The sequence below is a fragment of the Pistacia vera genome, unplaced genomic scaffold (genome assembly GCF_008641045.1).
Source record: "Pistacia vera cultivar Batoury unplaced genomic scaffold, PisVer_v2 Contig332, whole genome shotgun sequence".
NCBI lineage: Eukaryota > Viridiplantae > Streptophyta > Magnoliopsida > Sapindales > Anacardiaceae > Pistacia > Pistacia vera.
This window is the reverse complement of record NW_022196149.1, coordinates 67,774-90,751: the sequence shown is the minus strand read 5'-3', so window position 1 is coordinate 90,751 and position 22,978 is coordinate 67,774. Positions and strand designations below refer to the sequence as shown.

The 22,978-nt window shown below is 35.3% G+C and overlaps 1 pseudogene; it reads right to left on the bottom strand.

Moving 5' to 3' along the window:
- Positions 1-11,200: 11,200 nt before the first annotated feature.
- On the bottom strand, positions 11,201-21,530 carry LOC116137662 (annotated as a pseudogene).
- Positions 21,531-22,978: the final 1,448 nt, after the last annotated feature.

Genomic DNA, 22,978 nt, shown 5'->3' with positions numbered 1-22,978 from the left:
CCACACGCACAACCTTGTAATAGAAGATGAAACTAGCTGAAAATTCTGGCGCTAAAGTCTCAAGAAATTTTAAATTTTTCATGGTATTTTACTTATTACTATGCGAAGTCACAACTTATCTATGGAATTACGAAATAGTCAAAGAGTTTAATGATAGAGTGAGGACTTAATGGCTTTGTTGCTGTTAATGCCAGAGAATACTAAGAAAAGAAAATGGTCAAAAGAATGGAGAGAAGGTTGTAACTGCATTCACACACTTAACTAAGTTTTACAACAAAACAAGTAAAGCAAAATATCCACTGTTAATAACCACTTTGCAGGGACATTTTATACAACATTAATCCAAAACCACACATTAAGACCTACTATAACAACCATTATGGAAAAATCCCATATAACCTAGCTGTACACACCTAAACCATCACAAAATCAATCAAATACAGCTGCCCAACAAAACAAACAGACAGCAAATTGCAATTCCCTTTTGGCGCCAGAACAGATTCGAAACAACTTAACAAACTGCTACATTTCTAGCAAAATATCAGAATTTAACACTCCTCGATATTTTTTTTACTGGAAACACCAAGTCCGAGTCTGAAATCTTTAAACTTGGCTTTGGAAACAGCTTTAGTCATAATGTCAACCACTTGAAATTCACCCCTGCAGTGAATCAGTTCCACTTTACCATTTTGCTCAGCTTCTCTCATTGCATGAAACTTAATTTTTATGTGCTTTGTATGTCCATGATGCACTGGATTTTTAGCCATTGCTACAGCTGATTGGTTATCACACATGATTGCAGTAGGCTTTACTTGTTTCAGCTTCAAATCTTCAAGAATTTTTCTCAGCCAAATGGCTTGATTCATAGCAGGAACAACTGAAATATACTCTACTTCTGTTGTTGATTGAGCCACGATTTCTTGCTTTTTGGAAAGCCAACAAATTGCACCACAATTCAGAAAAAATGCATACCCTGAAGTGCTCCTCATGTCATCCGTTGAACCAACCCGGTCATTGTCTGAAAAACCAACCAATTTGAAGTCTTTTGATCTCCTGAACCACACCCCAAAGTCAGTGCTGCCCTTCACATATCTCAGCAGCCTTTTTGCAGCCTTGAAATGAGTCTCTGTTGGTTGACTCATAAATCTAGACAACAGACTCGTGGCATACATTATGTCTGGCCTGGTTGCTATCAAGTACAGCAGGCAACCAATCAAGCTCCTACATAACCCTTCATCAATCTTCTCAGCCTCATCATTCTTTGATAATTTCACATTTGGAACCAATGGTAAATCCACTGGTTTACAATTCTCCATGCTAAACTTTTTAAAAACTTCACTTGCATACCTCTTTTGGTTCACAAAAATACCATCTGCATCCTGATCAATTTCCATCCCAAGGAAGTATGACATTTCCCCTAAGTCTGTGATTTCAAACTCACTGTGCATGGACTTTCTAAATTCCTCCAATTGAGCATGTTTGCTTCCAGTCACTAGAAGATCATCCACATACAGAGAAATGATCATCACATCATCTTCAGCTTCTCTAGCATATAAAGTGTGCTCATTTGGACTCCTCACAAAGTCTAAACTGATCAGGTGGTCATTAATCCTGCTATACCAGGCCCTTGGTACATGTTTTAGGCCATATAAGGCCTTCTTCAGCAGGTAGACTTTTCCCTCTCCTCTTTGAATCTGATACCCTTCTGGTTGTTCAACATAAATCTTCTCATTCAACTAGCCATTCAAGAAGGCAGATTTAACATCTAATTGATAAATTTTCCAAGAAAATTGAGCTGTTAAAGCAAGCAGCAATTTGATGGTATCATGCCAGGCAACTAGTGCAAATGTCTCTAGGAAATGTACTCCATATTGTTGAGCAAATCCTTTAACAACCAACCTAGCCTTATGCTTATGAACTGAACCATCCGGATTTAGCTTTTTCTTGAAAATCCATTTGACTTGGATCACTTTCCTGTTTTCTGGTCTGTCCATAAGCTTCTAGGTTTGATTCTTTTTCTTTTCTATCATGGCTAACTCCTCCTTCATGGCAATCCTCCAGCCTTTTGACTTTACTGCTTCTAAGTAACTTGAAGGTTCCATTTGTGCCACATTGCATCTGTCATACACATCAGCCAGAGATCTTGTTCCTCTAACATAAACTTCTTCATCTAATTCATCCCCTTGATCTTTTTCAAACTGATCAGCTGGTGCTTCAATCAATCGAGGTCTTGATTCTACATCAACCTTACCTTCCTCCCAATTCTAGACTCCATTCTCATCAACTTTAACATCTATGAAAATAAGGATTTTCTTTGACTCAGGAATGTATATTCTATAGGCTTTAGATTGGCTGTTATAGCCAATAAAAATTCCTGTCAAAGCTTTATCATCCAACTTTGTTCTCTTTGCAGTTGGTACTAAAACATAGCATATACTTCCAAAAACTTTAAGGTTATCCACTGTTGGCTTGACTCCAGTCCGGGCTTCAAATGGTGTTTGGTTGATCAAGGCTCTTGTAGGAAGTCTGTTAAGCAAGTACACCCCCGTATTAAAAGCCTCTGCCTAGAAGGATTTTGGAAGTTTTTTCTCAGCCACCATACATCTTGCCATCTCCATAACAGTCATATTCTTCCTCTCACTAACTCCATTCTGCTGTGGAGTATAAAGGCTGCTGAATTGATGTCTGATTCCAACCTCCTTGCAAATCATTTCAAACTCTTTAGAAGTTTATTAAGTGTCATTGTCACTTCTCAAGGTTTTGATAGTCTTTCTTGTTTGGTTTTCCACCTGCTGCTTGAATTTCTTAAATACTCCAACCACCTCACTTTTCAGCCTTATAAAATAAACCCAGCACATCCGGGACCAGTCATCTATGAACAACACAAAATATCTACTTCCATTTAGGGATAAGGTTTGCATAGGGCCACACACATCCGAGTGAACAAGCTGAAGTTTTTCAGAGGCTCTCCAGGCTTGATTCACTAGAAAAGGCTTTATACTCAACTTGCCTAACTGACATGCTTGGCAAACTCCTTTTGGTTCTTCTACATTAGGCAAATTCTAAACTAAGTTTTTGGACCGAATTTCTCTTAAACTTCTATAATGTACATGGCCCAATCTCTTATGTCATATCTCAGTTTAATCTTCTTTAGCATTACATGCTTTGTGTAGAGTATTCTTCCACATGATTGGAAAACTCTTTCCTACCATTCTTACTCTCATAATCTCACTTCCCTCACTGTCCTAGATTATACATGATTGATTTTGAAAATGCAATGCATAATCCTTTTCCAGCATCTATCCTATACTAAGGAGACTTTGATTAATTTCAGGTGCATAAAGTACATTTGTAATCAGCTTCATACATGTTGGTGTCTGGACAACAACATCTCTTTTCCCTTTTGCTTCCACGAACTCTCCATTTCCCACTCTGATTCTTGACCGATGNAGACGCTAAAAATGGCTTAGCGTCTAAATGTGACTTTCTGCGTCTAATTTTGCTAGACGCAGAATGCCAGTTTTCTTGTAGTGCTCTCACCTCAATTAATCTCTTGGGATCCTAGAACTATCGGCTACATAAGAATTCCAATAGCTACCCCTATTAACTTCTCTTGCTCTTTTACCATCAAGAGGATTCGAATTTGAAAAATCATGTTAGATCATTTATTGCTGTTTTACATGGCCACCCAATGGTAGGGGTGCCGACTGAGAAGCAAAATTCGACGGTAATTTCAATATTATGAAGTCAAGTGAGTCATCCTTTGACTTGTGTGCATTTAGAAACAAGATGTCTGAAATTTTCAATGGGTACATCTTTCACAAACTTTTTTTTTTTTTTTTAATTGACCAGGGTGTTTAGATCAGTTTTCTCGTATCTCAACTAATTTTTTAGACCCTAAAACTATCGATCAAATAAGAGCTCCAATGACTATCCCTATTAACTCTTCTTGCTCTTTTACCATCAAAATGACTCGAATTTGAGAGACTATATTACATTTTTCTTTACTCTTTTACATGGCCACCCAACAATGGTTAGCAACCAAACCTTAATTTGCTTTGTTCTCACAATGATATTTACATGTAAATGAAAGGAAAATAAGGTGTGTGTATATAGATCCAGCATGCAAAGAGATAATAAAACGTTTTTCTTTTTAAAATTTATATTCTTTTCGTTAGAAACCAGACATACATATTATACTCAATATTAATTAAAAAACAAATAGTTGATCCTTTATGGATGTTGCCAACCTCTTTAACCATCGCCCACATAAGGTGTGTGTCATGTGTGTGTATATATATCAGTGTTTTTTTTTTTTTTTTTTTTTTAACCAAGGGATTGACCCGACGGTCAAAGAGGTTTGTTCCTTCCTCGAGTTCGTGCATTCAAACCTTGGGACCACCTACCACAATTACATTGTAACTTACCTAATTTTTTATGTTTGTAAGGTGTTCAATAGACTTCGAAGATTAGTTAAAGTACACATAAATTGTCCGAACAACCCAATTACCAAAAAAAAAAAAAAAAAAAAATCTATGATACCAGCAATTGAGATGACCCATCATTGAATTGAGACTTAATTCATATACATGTCTAAGAAAATTCGGTCAATAAGACAATAAGAGTCTAAGGAAACTGGGTTTTAAGTGGGACAGCTTGTGAACCCTCCACTTTCCTAGGAATTTTCCTAGTGCATATTGAACCATGGTAGCAATTACTACTATATCAAGTTCCTGTGAATTATTTGATTTTTATACCTCATCACCCCTACCACAAAAATGTCACCAAAACCTAAAAATCGTAAGAGAACTGTTCGAGATGTTGAAATCGAGGAATTACGAAACTAAATTAGAGAATTACAAGAACAACTTGCAAGACGAGGAATCACACAAGATCAAGATGATAAAATCAGCAATAGCTCCAACAGTGAAGGTGAGGGCACCAATCCATTTGGGGAAGACTCTTTATCTCGAGATGAATATCCTAGGTTCCATCCGAGGGGTCGCGATAGTGAATTTGGGATTTCAAGCTTCAGATTAAACATTGTTGAGTTTGAGGGAAGACTTCAACCAGACGATTTTATTGACTGGTTACACACAATATAAAGAATTTTTTAGCTTCAAATTGTTGCTGATGAGAAGCGTGTGAAACTGTTGTAATAAAATTGAAGAAATATGCATCTATATGGTGGGAGAATCTGAAATGGCAACGAAAAAGAGAAGGTCGTCAGAAGATCAGATCATGGGAGAAGATGCGTCAAGAACTCAAATATAAGTTTCTTACGGCACACTATCGGCAAGGCACTTTTCTTCAATTTCATAATTTAAGACAAAGAACCATGTCGGTAATTGAGTTTGAGCAACTTCTTCTAAAGTGTGATATCCATGAACTGAAAGAGCAAATTGTCACTCGTTATCTGGGAGGTCTTAATGTAGAGATTGCAGATGTCGTACAATTACAACCATACTGGAGTTTGATTGATGTTATCCAGTTGACGATTAAGGTTGAGGAGCAGCGGGAACGGAAGAACACTATAAATTCCACAAGACAGAGAGAGAATACAGCAAGCCGTGGGAAACAAAGCTTAGCACCCATTCCAAATCCTAAAGTAAACTCCTTCAAGCCTCCTTATAGAAATGATAAAGAGGGTAGTTCTAGTCGCACTCCTAATGCCGCTTCAAGAAAATGTTTCAAGTGCCAAAGCTTTAGGCATATCGCTTCTGATTGTCCAATTCGAAGAATTGTTTCACCTGTGGAGGAAGAAGTTATTGAAGATCATGCTGAGAATGATACAATAGATGAAGAAGAAATGCTTGATGAGGATAGAATAGAAGAAATACCTGCTGATAATGGAGAATCTCTTGTGGTACATCACAATCTTAGCACCGTTATGATAACCGAAGATGAAAGTTGGCTTCATCACAATATTTTCCATACAAGGTGCACATCCAAAGGGAAGGTTTGTGCTAATGTATACCCTAGAGGAACCAATCATGTTGTCGATTTCAAGGCATTATATCTTGTAAATACTCTTTTGAGAATGGAAGTAAGAGTTCTAAATTCACATGTTGTTTACTGCTTCATTTATACTATTTATAATGTATGTGAAATGTTTGGATGATACGAATCTTTAGAAGATCAAATCATCGAAGCATTCCCTACGTAAGTAATGTTAATTGGGTAATAACATTGCATAGTAGGCATGTTGAATGCCTCCATTGAATATCATGTGATGGTATTAGTGTGGGTGATTATAAGAGGTATATCACTAGGGCATTAGCATGGACAAACAGTCAGTGAACTGTTTATCGAATATGACCGATTACGATGAATCACATGGATATTTAGAATGTGGTCAATGATACATCGTAGGATCGTACTAGTGTACTACTAATCTTTAAACTTGAGACATCATGGTTGGACTCGACATAGGATGCGTATGATTCATATGTTATATATACACGAGACTAGTCATGTTTTGTGTAAGAAGCCGGTTTGGTCATATGTTATTCATGTGCGAGGACAAGTGATGGTCAAGATGGGATCCGTTGACTCGAAATGGCTTCGTCTCAAGTTCCCAGACAAATGTCAATAAACATTGGAACAATGAAATATCTGGCCAAAGTACAAAATAGTCATATCAAAAGGAGTTTCATGATGACACGTTCCATTGTATTGATTGACAATTCGGAGAAAGATTAAATTAAGGGTTTTGACATACCATGAACCTATACTTAATCGGGATTAGACAACGAAGGGATTTTACTACATAAAACATACGATCGAGAAAAAAAGAGGTTCATTGGAGTTTAACTTCATTGTAGCTTAGGGGTTATGGAGCATTGTTAGATGTTTACCATGATTGGTGGGAGTTTCGATCATAAAGAGTTATGACGAAACATATCAATTGTGATATCGAGCCCACGGCTAGGTTACAGTGAACCTAAGTAGTCACACCTAAAAAACCAAGTATGAGAAGAGTGAGTAATAAGTATCGTTAAAGGTTAATGATGTTCAGATGTAAACGTGTGCATCCAAATTATGTATTGGTAAGAAATGATTACTCATGGAAGCTAGCACTTACCAACGGTAATAAGGTAATTTGGTCATTATTATATTAGATTCAATGATGGACTAAAATATATTATTGAATTGGATTTAATAATGTATTAAATATTAAACGGGATTATTTTATATGCCTTGATTATAAATTTGTTTAAATCAAGGATTTAATATTAAAGAGTTAATATTAAATTGAAATTGTTTCAAGGTCTTAGGATTTATAATGATTTAATATTAAGAGTTAATATTAAATTGAAATTATTTCAAGGACTTGAAAATAATATTGAATTTGTATTAAATGTTAATATAGGATTCATATTAATTCAAGGACTTGAGAACAATTTCAAATTATAGCAAAATGGTCCTTATATACAAATAAGTGATATTCCCAAATTTAATATAATTTTTCATTTGATTGAAAATCTCTCTCTTGAGCTCTCATGGCGGGCTCTCTTTTCTTCATCTTGGGGTGGACTTTACTTTGAGGATTTTCATCAAAATGTTGAAGATCTTGAACTCCTTTTCAAGTTACAAGAGTTGTAAAGCATAAAAGGTAATAATTTTACCCTTCTAGTTTCAATAACATGTCATATGACGTTATACCATGTTTTACACTGATTTTACCCTTTCTAAGCATGAATTCTTACAGTTTGTAACGTCATTATTGATGGAGGTAGCTATGAAAATGTTGTTGCCAATTATATGGTAGAGAAATTAAAGCTCCCAACCGTAGCACATCCTCATCCTTATAAACTGCAATGGTTCAGGAAAGGAAACGAAGTCAAGGTGTCCAAGCATTGTTGTGTTCAATTTTTTGTCGGAGATAAGTATCAAGATGAAGCTTGGTGTGATGTTGTTCCAATGGATGCTTGCCACTTATTATTGGGACGCCCATGGCAGTATGATCATCAAGCTCTTCATGATGGATACAAGAACACGTATTCTTTAAAAAATGATGGGGTAAGGGTAATATTGACCCCTATGAGACAAGAAAATCATTTGAAGAAACCAGATGAGCCTATAGCATTTATCACGAGATCTGGTCTTAAGAAAGCTTGTCGGGAAATAAACCAGGTGTGTTTGTTACTATTGTGCGAAGAAAATGAATTGTCTCTTGCCTTGTCTGAGAAAGTCAAGCACTTACTTTAAGAATTTTCTGATGTTGTGTCAGATGAGATACCTCCTGGGTTGCCACCAACACGAGATATTCAACATGCTATTGATTTCACTCCTGGCTCTGTCATCCCAAATAAACTAGCATACCACATGAATCCTAAAGAACATGAAGAGCTACAACACTAAGTTAAGCAGTTTTAGAGAAAGGCCTAGTAAGAGAAAGTGTCCGTCCATGTGCAGTTCCTGCTTTACTAGTTCCAAAGAAAGATGAGACTTGGCGTATGTGCATCAATAGTCGTGTTCTAAACAAAACTACTATCAAGTATCGTTTCCCCATTCCTCGGCTTGATGACTTGCTAGATCAGTTGCATGGAGCCACTGTTTTTTCCAAAATAGACATACGAAGTGGCTATCATCAAATTCGAATGCGGGTTCGGGATGAATGGAAGACTGCATTCAAAACTCACAATGGGCTATACGAATGGACAGTCATGCCTTTTGGCCTCTCCAATGCACCCAGCACCTTTATGCTCCTCATGAATCAGGTTTTTCGCCCCTTCATTGGACAGTTTATTGTGGTATATTTTGATGATATTTTGGTATATAGCCAAAACCTTGAAAATCATCTAGAGCATTTACGACAAATCCTTGAAGCGCTTAGGGAGCAAAAACTCTTTGTCAACTTGAAGAAATGTGAGTTTTTAACAAACAAAGTTGTCTTTTTGGGGTATGTTGTTTCCATCCAAGGAATTGAAGTGAACCAGAGCAAAGTTGAAGCTACTATCAATTGGCCCACTTCGAAAACCCTTCATGATGTGCAAAGCTTTCATGGGTTGGCCTCTTTTTATCGGCGTTTTATTAGAAATTTTAGCTCTATTGCTGCCCCACTCATTGAATGCCTCAAGGGAGATAGTTTTACATGGAATGCCAAGGCACAACAGCTTTGAGGAATTGAAAGAAAGGCTCATTAAGGCTCTTATGCTTTCCCTACCTAACTTCGACCTAGTGTTTGAAGCTGATTGTGATGCCTCTAATGTTGGTATTGGTGCTGTACTTTCTTAAGAAGGACGACCAATTGTATTCTTCAGTGAGAAACTTAATGATGCAAAGTGTGTTCTTCAGTGAGAAACTTAATGATGCAAAGTTGAAGTACTCTACCTATGATAAAGAGTTTTACGCCATTGTTTAGGCCTTGAACCATGGAGCCACTACTTCTTGTCAAAAGAATTCATCTTATATTCCAATCATGAAGCCCTCAAGCATCTCAACTCCCAACAGAAACTCAACCGTCGTCATGCAAATTGGAGTGAGTTTCTTCAAGCATTTCCATTTCTTCTCAAACACAAATCAGGTGTGTAAAATAAGGTACCCGATGCCTTAAGTCATCGTCATGTTTAACTTTCCACCCTACAGTTGAAGGTTGTTGGTTTTGAAGTTGTGAAAGAATTATATGAAGAAGATCTTGACTTTGGTAACATCTGGAAGTCTAGTTCTTTGCAGCCTTACAAGCAATTTCATCACCAAGACTAGTATCTTTTCAAGGGCAACCAATTATGCATTCCCCAGTGTTCTCTACGTCAGTCTATCCTTTGGGAAGCTCATAATGGCAGATGAGCTGGACACTTTGGTAGAGAGAAAACCTTAGCTCTTGTGAAGGAAAATTTTTATTGGCCCAAAATGGAACGAGATGCTATCCGCCACATCCGAAAGTGTCACATTTGCCACATTTCCAAGCTTGGAAATCAAAATACTGGTGCATATAAACCCTTACCCATTCCTAAAGCTCCATGGGAAGATGTGAGCATGGATTTTGTTGTGGGTTTGCCAAGGACACAAAGGCAAAAAGACGTTATGATGGTAGTCGTCAAGAGGGTTTCTAAAATGGCCCATTTTGTGTCATGTCACAAAACTGATGATGCTTCTCACATTGCTGATTTATACTTCATAGAGATTGTGCGTCTTCATGGAATTCCAAAGACCGTCACCTCAGATCAAGATGTCAAGTTCATGAGTCATTTCTAGAGGACTTTATGGAGAAAAATGGGAACGCACTTACAGTTCAGCTTAGCCAGCCACCCTCAGACCGATGGTCAAACTGAAGTAGTCAACAGAAGTTTGGGAAATCTATTGCAAAGCTTTGTGGGGAAACATATTCGCCAAAGGGATCTTGTATTAGCATAATCAGAATTCTCTTTCAATAGTTCTATAAGCCAAACCACAGGAAAGTGTCCCTTTGAAGTCGTATATGGCAAACGTCCTCTTAGCTCTTTAGATCTTCCGCCATTACCCACTACTCGTGAATTCAGTGTTGATGTTGATAGGCGTGCCAAACAGATCAAGAAGCTTCATGAAGAGGTTCGAGAGAAGATTCTTCGTCATAATGCTAAGTATCAACAACAAGCCAACAAGCACAAAAGGTTGGCTAAATTCAAGAAAGGAGACTTAGTGTGGATTCATCTAAGGAATGAGTGTTTCCCTAAGTCACATACGAAGTTGTCTCCTTGAGCTGATGGACCATTCCGAATTTTGTAATGTGTCAATGATAATGCTTATAAGATTGAGCTCCTTGAAGATTATGGAGTTTCTGCTACTTTCAATGTTGCTAATCTATCTCCTTACTACAGAGAACAAGATGAAGACATGGAACTCGATGGCGAGTCTCTTCCAACCCCAGAAGAATGATGCGGGAGCATAAACCAAAAAGAGAGAGAGAGAGAGAGAGAGAGAGAGAGAGAGAATAAGAAATTTTTAATTATATTGACTTTTTGTTTGTCCCACATGAAGAGATATATTTTATTTTTTCACTTGGAATGCTATAAATAAAATCTTACTTTATCTCTTGTACTCGTCCCTTATCTTATCCAATATATTTGAGTTAAAGCATTTGCTTTCTCTTCCTCTTAGATTTTTTTTTTAGTTATCATTGACTTAGCCAAGCAAAGTGACATTTCTGACTATTCTTACCATAGTGAAGTTTATTCTAACTTCACCATAATTGGCATCTATAGTAGGGTTTTCAACCTCACCAAGATTGGAGTTTCTTGCGACGTCCCAGCGTCACTCCAAGTTTCATGTAAATTATATTTTTGCAAAAGCCAACAATCATTGAAAGTTAAAACATTCTTGAGTTCTAACGTATGAATCAATTTCGTTCATCACTTCATCTTAAAATGAACTGGCGCCTACAAGTCTCCTACGGCTTCCAAATCTTTGCCTACACCAATAAAGAATCTTCACATTGTCTACAATAACAGCGAGCACATGAATATTTTGGTACAAATTTTTTGCAGTAAGGTACAACTTTCTCAGTGAACCACCTCTGCAATTATTTTATATCATATAAGGGTTACTGTTCGATCATGGAACCCATGCTATAATTAGTTGGGCGTTAATTTATCCGGATGCTTCTCAGCAGCAACATCACTAGGTAGATCGAGACCACTGGGAATCTTTCCAGGGAAGTTTGTTGTCGCTTCCGCAGATCTGAACCCAACTACTGCCAGTACAAAAAAGAATGATCGATTGAAAAAGTCACTAGTTATGGCTACGCTAGGAACAGAGTTCTCTCTGAGTTCTATTCAATCTAATAATGCTCACCTTCTGTCAACAATAACCATTGAGCGAAGCTCACAATTAGCAAAGCTGCAGCAACAAATTGAAAGCATATTAGCAGTTATCCATGATCCAACGTATAGTTATTTACTGCCCACTGTTACAATTTAAGGAAAAACTGTATCTCAGATGAGTACATATAGATTGATAGAAATTGGAACTTTGGGTAATTCAAAATTACCAAATTTTTGTATCCAGGACTGAAGGTTTACACAGAATTAAATAACTATAAATAGGAACTAGACAGAATTGAATCCAGAACAGGTAAAGATAATAAAACAAGAAAACTATTTTCAGCTTCTAGTCTTAAGAATGTCAACACTTGAAAGAATATGCACCATGGCATAAAGAGTAGAATTTGAAGCAGAGAAGGATGTCGAAAGCAAAAGTAGCTAAAATTGAACAGTGAACACAAATCTCTACCATCTCTAAATATCTTTTTATTTCTAACGAGAGCTGGTAAACACCTTAAAGCTATACACCAATATTGACATTGAAAAATACAAGGCAACACTCTGTTTACGTATTCCATCCTTTATAGATGGATGACAATCATTTCCAATGCACTTAGGGTATGATATAAGAATCCACTGTGAGTAACAACTGCGATCTCCTTCTCTTTTCGAGTCCACAGCCTGGATCAATTGATTAACGGGAAACAAAAGAAATAGTCAGGATTAAATTGACGCTTCTTCTGCCATAGAATTACATGTCCATGTGCATCTTATTCAAAGGTGAACACACACTAGGGGAAAATCATAGAAACATTTCAATTCTGGATCAATTTAAAGGGATCATTTACTGTTCCATATAGAAATGAAGTCATCAAAATTCCTTTTTTCTAATGAATTATAGCACAAGTGATTATTACATGATCAATTGTCACAGTTCGAATCAATATGAAGATAAGTGCACACATCAAAGTGCCATGTATGGAATTTAAAACTCAATGGAAATCATCATTTACTGGGACAACAACATAACCACTACTGCGAAAACATCTCAAAGCCTTCCGTCTCTGTAAAACCATGACAATAGCATGAAAAGTGTAAACCCTATGATAGACCTCGCTAATAGATGGCATCCTAGCGAGCAATCACACTATTCCATAGTCATTATATAACTTTTATCTTTATCATGTACTTATGTAGATGAAAAAAAAAAACTTTTGAATAGAGGTATATGGGAAGTCACCAGTTTATAAACTCCATTCCCCTCTTTGCAACATGTTCGTTCGTCTCTCTAGTGTCACCGTCCACAAAATGTCATCATCGTTTTCTATCTAATAAAAATAGAAAAAAAAAAAAAAAAGGTAAGAACTATAATAAGTGAAATTGGTTTCCAAACCCATGATCAACAGTTCAAAGTATCGCATTAAAACAACTACCACAAAACAAAAACCAATCACAATAAATTACTTGCCAGTGAAAAATCAATAGCAGGAAAAAGTATTTGATACTCGCTGATGCTTCTTCTCTTATCACATGGATGAACTCCCTGAAGTGAAGAAATAAACATGAAAAGTGAACACACAAATTTAGAAACAATTTTAAAAAAAAAAAAAGAACCCTTTTCAGTCAACAAAAATTGGAACCCTAATATCACAATTCGTTCTTAAAATATTTCTCATTCCTAAGGTTTTAAAAACAGACCCTGGTAATTTAGATTTGAATCACCAAGCACTGGAAACCAACGGTGCTCCACATTTCACTCTGCAGCTGAAGTGTTTTGCAATATCTTAAAAACCACACAATGATCACATCAAGTGGAAAGTGGATCTGGTGTCCTGTTTGATTTCTAAACCACAGGACCTAATCCATGCCCTGAACATTTATCCATTCTATGTTTACTGAAACCTTGACAAAAATTTAGAATGATTAGAAATCTAGTCTAGCTTCCTTGTACACAATATGTTATTAGGCATACCAATATAGATTTGGGAGCGTTCACGAATTCAGAATATAGTAAAAAAGCAAACAACAACTTAGATTGACAGAGCGCCAAGTCATTGTACATTAATATATAACTGCTAGCCCAAAACCTAATTTATTGTCAAATGCATAATGGCACATATTCATGAAATTCGTCTTTTAATGGTAAATTACTTTACACTAAAAGACTTCAACCAAATAAAAAGTTGGTTTTTTCATCTCTCTATCTGTTTCCCTTTTTCTTTCTTTTCTTTTTTTCAGGTGAACAGAATACGAACATGTTTGAAGGGAAGTTAAATTCTGTCTGACTAGCCTTCGTTATGTACATTACATACCAATGTTCTCGGCAAAGCTCAACTGCCATAAATGGTGGGCAATTTAGACTTGAGATTGCAGAACGATCACTGCTCCCTGCTTTTCCACCATCAATGGAGTGCATCTATCCCATCTACATACCCTTCACCCCAAAGACTCCTACGGCTGTTTGCATAGTCCTGCGATTCAAATTATGGAAGTCATAACCTAAAAGGGAAGAATGCATAAACAAGATGAACAGTATGAAGGAATCTAGTTCACCTTAATAAAGGGGAGGTGATGACCAACTCAATTTTCTTAGAAAGTCCAACTTCATGAACATGCTTGTGCAAATTTTCCACCTGGTATTATACCACAGAATCTTCCAATATTGTTCTTCACTGAAAGCATTTACAAGATACACACTAATAAATTCTAAAGGGAACTTTCTGATGGATACTCTACACAAAAGGCGCAATAACAAAAAAATCTCATCCGGCTACTAGAGGATGTCTTTAATAACGCTAAATTAAGAAACATTTCATGCTAAAGATTCTCTTCTTGCTGAAACAAAACAAACGCAGAATTTTCAAGGTCCTAACAGAACATCATCTTGAAAACCTTTCTAGTTTTTATTAGATGAAAACATTTGACAAGATCAGAATAGCTAAATTGATAATGAAACAAAAATTAAGTGGTGACCTGCTGCCAGCCGAGTGGGGTAGTTATGCATCAAAATAATCATAAGACATGTAAGCATCATGGCTCTTTTCCCCGGCTACATTGTGATACCCTGAGCATGCCTCACCTACAAACAAAATTTACAATAACACAGTCTTCTCAAATTGAAAATTTCTACAATACTTAAAGAAAAAAAAAAAAAAAATCTTGGCACGAACCAGGTGAATAGTTTTGCATCGGTGAGATGGGTACAAACTCGTGCCGGTGGCGGATCCATATCGTCTGCACTCATGCAATTGAAATTCAAGATTACAAACTAACATAAATAAAGTAATAGCATCAAGCGTATGAAGAACTAGATCCCATCTAAGCCAGGAACTCAGATCATGCAATATACAACCAACACTTCAAAATCTGGCCCAAGAAAAACCATTACATTTTATGATTCTCTCAAAGCGCATCAAAATACCAGAAATACAAGATGGGATTCGGTTGTTAAATGTATTTATGTATATTAAGCAAGCAAGCAATTCAAATATCCAATAAAATAAATAAAACAAAACGTTCTTGGATAAGAAAGATTGACCTTGAAGAGATGAGAAACAAAGAAAAGGAACCCGTTACGAACAAGAGAGAAGGTGTAATTTTAAAACAAGAGAAGCTCTGTTTTTGTTGCAGTGAAGAGGAGAAGAAAGGTTGAAGTTTTGAAGGGCTGAAGAGGAATTAAATAATTAGGAAAATTATATGGTAAGATGGTCATGGCTTATACCTGATGATGTACGTGAGAGTGGAGATTCTTAATTCGGTCCCTTGAAATCGAGAAAGTTCCGTGTTTGTTGGCTTCATGATATCCTGGGCATATGCCACAGTTTAAGCTACTAATTTATTTTCCGTCCTTGTGTACTTGCACGACCTTCTCACCCATTTACGCAAACTTGGCATCTTCACTTGCGTCTTTAATTTTGGCTCCTTGCTTATATTTAACTTCCAACTTTTAAACACTGAAAGGCCCAGTTGGCAGTTCCCGTGCGTTGTCTTTTAAAACTCAAATATTTTAATGCTTATCGCTGACTGGGTCCATGCCATTAAGTTGCAGACTTCTTGAAACTTAGAATACAAGCCCGTTGGAGAATGGTCAAAATTGGGCGTACACGGACATAGTGACTGTTAGCATTATTTTAAATTTAAATATCATTATCAATAAGTCATATAAACTGATATTACAGATATTATAACATAATATTAAGCTGACAGGTTCATTGAATTTTAAAGCAACTCATGGTTAGGTTTATTTTGAAAAAATTTTATGTTCATGATTTATCGTTGAATCATATTGGAAGGGTCAAATTATTATTATTATATTATTATTATTATTTTATAATGTCAAAGTCATACATCAATTGACAAAGGCTTTAGTCGCATATGCTAAAGACACCCTCATTTCTTAGAGTCGTATTTTAAGACAAAATCGTGCGGATTTAAGGCTCAAAGTTATCAGTGTTCTAGATTCACATACATCAACAATTGACATTTAGTCCAAAGCATGAACAATATCTCTAAAACCCATCTACCATATGTTTGAATCCAACATACATCAACAATTATTATTATTGTAAATCATCTAAATTAAAAATAAATGGTTTATACTTGAATTAAAATTTAGCTAAAACTTTCCTTTAAAATTTTCTTGAAGTTAACAAGTTTACATCAACAAACATTCAGACTGTCATTCAAGGCCCAGCTTTAGTAGGATGAAGGATGCCACTTCCTCAGCTGGAATGCGTTAGGCTGGGCCATAGAGAGAAGTATTGCTAAATAAGCCAATATTTATCACCAAGTAGCCAAGCCCATATAAAAAGTGTGTGCTTAACCTTAGTTAGTAATTCGCATTTTATGCGTATATTCGCATATAAACATGAATTCTCGTATTTTATAGCACAGCCAAATTATACGTAATTATATGTTCTAATCGTATAATTTGCATATATTCTCATATATTTTGTCGTATTTTTAAAAATAAAATTTTGTTATTTAATGAGCCAAAATGATGTCGTTTTAGGTGAAGTTTGATCAAAACGATGTTATTTTAGGCTTGGTCTCTTTTTGGTGCCCCTTCCTCTCTCCTTCTCTTTTTTGGCACCCCCTTCTCTTTTTTGGCCCCTCTTCCTCTCTTCTTCTTCAACTATTCATCAACAAGTCCACTCTTTGTTGTCTCTTCTACTTCAACTTAATGACAAATAAAATTGTTTGTTTTTGTAGTAATTAGTCAACTTTTTCAATATTGTAGTAATTAATTAGGAATCAAATAATACAATTTTTCATAACTGAAATATTATAATAAAAAAAAAGTATAACTATACATCTATAAGAAAAACAAAAGAGGATTAATTCAACGATCATAAAAATGCTAAAATCAAGATTAATATTGTCATTTTTCAAAACGTATTATTGACAATGTACCGTATTAAATTCATATACCCTTTTATATTTTTCTTGTATCCAAATTTATACCAAATTTTTACAAACGTTTTTCACAATTTATTGTATTATACCTATAAAATTCTCATATCTTTTTTTTTTTTTTTGGCCGTACTGGTGTTTACTAACTACCATAAACACCCCCTCAATAAAAGAGTATCAAACTATAAAACAAACCCAACTCTAGACCATGGGCAAACCTAGCCCAATATCGTAAAAGATATAAAAGTACAAAAGAGCGTTGATGTGCCCTCAGCCATTGTTGCCTTGTTGGTGGCTGTGTTTTTGTCATGCGATGAGCACTTGAGCATCGTGATTTTGGATCTTTTTTAAATTGTTGAAAAAAATAATAATTCAATTGATTTGTCTTCTTTGATACTGTACCAGTATCTAAATTTTAGTGGAGCATATGATGTATAAGATCATCAAATACATAACCAGGAAGTAGCTGTAAAGGTTGTATCTGCATATATATATCTGTGTGAGCGCCTGTTGTTTGATGATTGTCAGGAGCGGGTTTATACAGGGATATTCAATGATGAAGTCACGATAGCATTGTTATTGTTATTAATTAATAAATGATCAATCTTCCTGGAACTTCCTTGTAACTCAGGAGATGAACAGCGATACATTGTATATGAGAATGTAATAGCTTGAAGTCAAAAGCTTAATTTTCCATATATTTGAATCAATTACCACCAATCATATAAAATGGACGCAACAACCATATCAAATTATTTATCAACGTCCTTCCTTTCTTCCCAGTTTCCACCTTTCACTCTCCATGAAAGCGAAATTAAATGAAACAACAAGTCATAATTGAGGGTTAGTTAATGAGGACAGAATCTTTAAGCAAAGGTCACTACAAATTAAAGTTGAATCTATTTTACTTGACTATTAATCCAAAACCAGATATTTATCCAACACGGTTAATGGAGCTTTCTTTCAGTTTTCAACAACTACCGTATTTATAGCTTTTGCAACTTCTTCAATCCTGCTGCTGAAAATCAACTTTGTTTTTTAACATTATTTTACTACTTCTAACACCATGCAAAATTCCCACAGCTACAGCTACCTTTTCCTGAAAAAATATTTATGTTTTTAAGTTCAAGATGGTGTGTAGTTCATGCTAATTAATTAATGGACTGAATCGTTCCATTGAAAACTCAGATAAATATTATTCCAAGTGTAAATTAGCCGTTCTCATTTATGATCCATATTACTTGAAGTTGAAGGGATGGACAATAGATTACAAGGAATGTTATCTTGTCCAGGTAAGTTGTGAAACCTGAATAGTAAGACAGCTGAAAAGTAACTATTAACTAACCTTTAAGAAAAAAGTTAAAGAAACGAGAGCCACAAATAAAACAGGAGAAGAAGTCAGCTTATTAATTACAAGATACAACGCAAGTTCAAAGATTTGATTCGCCAATTTGCCATAATCAAGATTGGTTAAGTTGTTTGAAATATTAAGTATGTAATAGTAGAAAGATTCTATAAATCTTTATTGTCCTCTACTGGTACACAAAATCCTCCAGCCTATATTTTCTTGTCAAACTGCAACTTGATACTTTCCTACTAATTAGGAGAATCGAGAATGCTTTCCAGACACTCAAAGAAACAGCTAATAACACAATCTCAAACACAAGAATCATTGGGCAAAACAAGTTGAACACGCCATTATTGATTGACGATCAAGTTTCTGTCCACAACTTAAAATTTGGGTCAGCAGAATAAACAATTAAGATAAACCATGCATATAATTGTATGCCTCCAAATTCTAAAAATATGAATCATATAATCAACGATTCAACTTATAATCTTAAATGATTTTCTAGGTTTATCTTTTAAATGTAAAAGGTCCTACCCTTGTTTGACCGGAATTCAGTGATACCAACGTACAAATTAAAAAAGTTAAATCTGAATAAATATATATAACTAGAAACCAAATACTAGTATTGATTTTTCCAACCTTCTATTAAATAAATAGGTTAGATAGCTTTTTCAAACTCGTAGCAGCCAGTTGTTCAATCATTTTTTGTGGCGACTAGCAAGAATTTGGATCTTGGCGCTCTTATTTCTATTTAGAACTTGAATTTAAAAATTGACTGGTATTGCAACTAGTTATATATATTTTATATGGTTGATCGCTTTCGATTTGCACCGATATTAGTGGGTAATCTTGACGAACTATTTTTTATTATGAAACAAAATAATTCTCTTGTTGTATAATTGTAGAAGAATCAAGAAACAACATATCTTTAAGACCATTATATAATGGTGGTATAAAGATTACATTTCCTGATTTTTAAAGCTTCATTAGCATTCTCAATCTTCCAAAGGACAAACGTTGGATTTGATTGTAGTGTGACTACCAAACACGAAGGTGCTCAATTTTGTACAAATTTTAGTGAAAGATCCCTAGTTTATATTATAATCTGAATTTACAACTATGGTTGTTGTAGGTCGTCGTCGTCATTTATATTTATGACTGGTCTTCTCAGAATCTTAGGTTCTGGAAACTTATAATTATCTAAATAGTACATACCAACTAAGTTTCTAATAAAGTACTTTAAGGACCACTAGTGCCTTTGGTATTGGAAAATGATTTGGTTTGTTTTGGCATGAATTAACATGAAGCATTCTTTGTGATTTAGAAGCTGATGAAATAATAATACATTGTTCGACCCAAGATACGTGTTCCATAAATTAATATAAAGTTAGTGCTTTATATTCCCAGTTGAGCAAACAAAAACATCTACGGTGTAATATTATTATTGATAGCATTATGGCCAGATTATGGCTGTTGATTATCACGCGAGACACATGTAAAGTTAGGTAAAACATTGTTGTGCTTAAACAGATTGTAAATCTGTAGTCAACACAGATTGTTCCCAAACAAAACCTTCCGTGTTAACTTACTCAGTTATTCTCGGCTGATTTGTAGTTTTATTGTTTCATAATTATATACTATAAAACTAAACTAGTTAGAATAAAAGAATAATGAAAAATATGAGGTTGATAAGAAAGGGCCGTCTCATCCGCTAGGTTTTATTTTCCAAATGCATAATGGCACATTCATGAACATTCTCTTGTATTGATTACTTTACCTAACAAGAACTTCACCAAATAAAAAGTTGGTTTTTCATCCTCTCTAGCATGTCTCGTTGCTTCCGGCATTTTTTTAGTCCCTTTCACTTCTTTAATTTCCTTTCTCGTTCTCCCCTTTTCTCTATGTCTTTCCTTTTTCCCCTGGACTCCTTCGCATGTTTCCCTTTAATCTTTTACATGCGTAACTATTACCAAAAGAGCCATTTTCCTCTATAAAAAGTTGTTTAATAGTCTCTAGCGTTCCTTTTTCTTTCTTCTTTTTTTTTCAGTGAACAGAATACGAACATGTTTGAGAGGGAAGTTAATTCGTCTGACTACCTTCGTTATGTACATTACATACCAAATGTTCTCGGCAAACCTCAACTGCCATAAATGGTGGGCAATTTAGACTTGAGATTGCAGAACGATCACTGCTCCCTGCTTTTTCCACCATCAATGGAGTGCATCATCCCATCTACATACCCTTCCACCACCAGACTCCTACTGCTGTTTGCATAGTCCTGCGATTCAAATATGAAGTCATAACCTAAAAAGAATGCATAAACAATGATGAACAGTATGAGGAATCTAGTTCACCTTAATAAAGGGGAGGTGATGACCAACTCAATTTTCTTAGAAAGTCCACTTCATAACATGCTTGTGCAAATTTTCCACCTGGTTATTATACACAGAATCATTCCATTATTGTTCTTCACGAAAGCATTTTACAATATACACACACTAATAAATTCTAAAGGCAACTTTCTGATGGATACTCTACACAAAGGCGCAATAACAAAAAAATCTCATGGCATAAGCTAGAGATCTTTAATAACGCTAAAATTAAGAAACATTTCATGCTAAAGATTCTCTTCTTGCTGAAACAAAACAAACGCAGAATTTTCAAGGTCCTAACAGAACATCATCTTGAACCCTTTTAGTTTTTATTAGATGAAAAACATTTGACAAGATCAGAATAGCTAAATTGATAATGAAACAAAATTAAGTGGTGATACCTGCTGCCAGCCGAGTGGGGTAAGGTATCATCAAAATAATCATAAGACATGTAAGCATCATGGCTCTTTTCCCCGGCTACATTGTGATACCCTGAGCATGCCTCACCTACACAAAAATTTACATACCACAAGTCTTCTCAAATTGAAAATTTCTACAATACTTAAAGAAAAAAAAAAAATCTTGGCACGAACCAGTGAATAGTTTTGCATCGGTGAGATGGGTACAAACTCGTGCCGTGGCGGGATCCATATCGTCTGCACTCGAATGAATTGAAATTCAAGATTACAAACTAACATAAATAAGTAATAGCATCAAGCGTATGAAGAACTAGATCCCATCTAAGCCACGGAACTCAGATCAATGCAAATATAACAACCAACACTTCAAAATCTGGCCCAAGAACCTTTACTTTTATGATTCTCTCACAAGCGCATCAAAATCCAGAAATAAACAAGATGGGAGTCGGTTGTTAAATGTATTATGTATATTAAGCAAGCAAGCAATTCAAATATCCAATAAATAAAATAAAACGTTCTTGGATAAGAAAGATTGTACCTGAAGAGATAGAAACAAAGAACAGGAACCCGGTTACGAACAAGAGAGAAAGGTGTAATTTTAAAACAAGAGAAGCTCTGTTTTTGTTGCAGTGAAGAGGGAGAAAAAGGTTAAAGTTTTGAAGGGCTGAAGAGGAATTAAAATAATTAGGAAATTATGGTAAATTGTCATGGCTTATACCCTGATGATGAACGTGAGAGGAAGATTCTAAGATTCGGTCCCTTGAAATCGAGAAGAGTTCCGTGTTTGTTGGCTTCATGATATCCTGGGCATATGCCACAGTTTAAGCACTAATTTATTTTCCGTCCTTGTGTACTTGACGAGCCTTCTCACCCATTACGCACTTGGCATCTTCACTTGCGTCTTTAATTTTGGCTCCTTGCTTTATATTTACTTCAAACTTTTAAACACTGAAAGGCCCCAGTTGGCATTTCCCGTGCGTTGTCTTTAAAACTCAAATTTTAAGCTTATCGTGACTGGTCCAATGCCATTAAAAGTTGCAGACTTCTTGAAACTAAATACAAGCCCGTTGGGAATGGTAAAAATTGGGCGTACACGGACATAGTGACTGTTAGCATTATTTTAAATTTAAATATCATTATCATAGACAATAAGTCATAATAAACTGATATATCAGAAATATATAACATAATATTTAAGCGGCAGGTTCATTGAATTTTAAAGCAACTCATGGTTAGGTTTATTTTGAAAAAATTTATGTTCATGATTTATTGTTGAATCATATTGGAGGGTCAAATTATTATTATATATTATTATTATTATATTAATGTCAAAGTCACAATTAACAAAGGCTTTAGTCACTTTGCTAAAGACACCTCTTTCTTAGAGTCGTATTTAAGACAAATCGTGCGATTTTAGGCTCAAAGTTTCATGTGTCTGGATCCATATATATCAACATTGACATTAGTCCAAGCATGAAATATCTCTAGAAACCCACTACCATGTGTTGGATCCCACATATACAATTATTATTATTGTATAATTCTAAATTAAAAAATAATAATGTATATACTTTGAATTAAAAATTAAGCTACAATTTCCTTTAAAATTTTAACTTGAATATTAACAAGTTTTCGTCACAAACATTCACGTGTCATTCAAGGCCCAAGGCTTTAGTAGGA